Consider the following 1437-nt stretch of genomic DNA (forward strand, 5'->3'; position numbering starts at 1 on the left):
AGTACTTCTGTAGAGTACATTCCTAGAATTAGAACTGCTCTATTAAATGGTATGGGCATTTTGAAGCATGGGCTTGACTTTAATAAATAATGCCAAAAATAACCTCTCAAAATGTTCTACCAGTTTGTATAATGTTTGTGTGATGGAAGATGCTAATAAAAAGAAAGAAAGAAAAACGATTACTTTGCATTGACACTGATAGGATATCTGGGGGATTTATCTTGCCCATAGTACAAGAGTTGTAATTGAAATTGGATCATTTTTAAGGGTGTAATTCCTTGGCAGGCAGATTCTTAGATTGGTGTAATTTTGCAGCTGGCCCATTTGCTAATCCAGCTCAGTAACTCAGAAGAGAGGAGTATCTGTGAGGTTCCTTTGCATAGCATCCAGGTGTGAGTTCCCCCTATGTATTCCTGGTACTTTTCCCTTTAGCTGCAGTGCCATTTAAGTCCTGCAGAGATGCTGGGGTGTCTGTCCAAGCAGGCTTATCAAGAAGGGATGCTTGAAGAAGACCCAGGAAGGCATTTTCTAGAAGTCATTTGTCTCTTCTCAGTCCTAGAACTGTTTTTTTTTCCTCTGCTTTCCACACTGATTTGTTCCTACACGTCTGAGCCCAGGATCAATGTGGAGGGTCTGCATAAATCTTGTCTTTTGTTCCAAATGAAGATTGCTGCTGGGAATCATCTGGATGGACTATGAAACTGAAGGGCAGAAGAGAAGAGTGGTTCAAGTCACCAGTGGAAACCTATCCTTTGTTACTTGATATCTGGTTTGAATTCTTTGTTTAGTTTTATTTGGAAACCTTATCAAAAATCAAAAGGCTCAGGGACATAAGAAACTAAACAGATAGATGCACAGCTTAGCTATCACTTCCTCTGGGAAGCCCTTCCAGACATTCATCAGATACATACTAGATCCCAAGAAAATAGTGGTGAGCTATTGGCACCCCAGCTAAGACAAGCACCGCTCCTCTGAGCACACCTTGTATTTTGCCCATCGTCTGAGATGGATATTGTCTCTTTCACTGGCTTGAGCTCTTCAAGGACAAGATCTTGACCCATTCCCCTTGACATACCCATCCGCAGCTTTGCACAGAACGAGAATTGCTCAGTGCTGACCTGTTGTGAATGCTGAATTCTCTCTCTTTTTAGGACAGGGTCTCACTCTTGTGCAGGCTGGAGCACAGTGGAGTAATCACGGCTCACTGCAACCTCGACCTCCTAGGCTCAAGCGACCCTCACACCTCATCACCCAAGTAGCTAGGACTACTACAGGCATGTACCACCATGCCCAGCTGATTTTTTTTTTTTTTAAGTTTTTAATTTTGTAGAAATGTGTGTCTCACTATATTGCCCAGATTGGCCTCAAACTTCTGGCCTCTAGCAATCCCCCTGCCTCAGCCTCCCAAAGTGTTAGAATCACAGGTGTGATGAGGCC

Source organism: Cebus imitator, unplaced genomic scaffold, assembly GCF_001604975.1.
Source record: "Cebus imitator isolate Cc_AM_T3 unplaced genomic scaffold, Cebus_imitator-1.0 Scaffold206, whole genome shotgun sequence".
Classification (NCBI taxonomy): Eukaryota; Metazoa; Chordata; class Mammalia; order Primates; family Cebidae; genus Cebus; species Cebus imitator.